The sequence below is a fragment of the Anneissia japonica genome, unplaced genomic scaffold (assembly GCF_011630105.1).
Source record: "Anneissia japonica isolate Jap-2015-1 unplaced genomic scaffold, ASM1163010v1 scaffold129704_len1237_cov103, whole genome shotgun sequence".
Taxonomy (NCBI): Eukaryota; Metazoa; Echinodermata; class Crinoidea; order Comatulida; family Comatulidae; genus Anneissia; species Anneissia japonica.
In genome coordinates this window covers 683-1237 of record NW_022741427.1, presented here as the reverse complement: position 1 = coordinate 1237, position 555 = coordinate 683, and the positions used below count along the sequence as shown (strand labels likewise).

General features: G+C 45.4%; 1 non-coding gene across 1 annotated transcript; it reads right to left on the bottom strand.

Moving 5' to 3' along the window:
* Positions 1–386: 386 nt before the first annotated feature.
* Positions 387–505, bottom strand: LOC117118693. The gene has a single exon (XR_004447083.1). It is a non-coding gene; the product is annotated as a 5S ribosomal RNA (ribosomal RNA).
* Between the last annotated feature and the right edge of the window lie 50 nt (positions 506–555).

Below are 555 nucleotides of genomic sequence, written 5' to 3'. Positions count from 1 at the left end.
ACGTTTCATATCAACGCGCGCTTGTCTGGCGCTGATTTCCTCTGACTCCCTTGACCACTCTGCTGTGCGAGTACATTTTTTACAAACACCGGTGTTGAACAATAAACCAACCGTTTTACTACGGCACTAACTAGGATGCTTTAGACAGAAGAAGACTGCCGTTTTGTTCAAACGATCCTCGTACCGGCCTAACACCAGCGAATTAATTGCGTATTGTTGATATGAACAAGTACCTGTATGATTTTTAAGGTATGAGAGTGCAATTTCCGGGCACTTAGAGGTCCATGTTCTCAAAATGTTTGCACCTCAGCCCCAACTATGTGGGCCCGAGGTCGTGTGGACTCTCACGCACCCCTACTTTAGAATAAGGGGGAAAAAATGTAAAAAGTCTACAGCACCCGGTATTCCCAGGCGGTCACCCATTCAAGTACTAACAGGGCCCGACGTTGCTTAATTTCGGTGATCGGACGAGAACCGGTGTTTTCAACGTAGTATGACCGTAGACATGTGGATGATATTTCCACTCATAGTTAATCTGGGCATATAGCATAATTA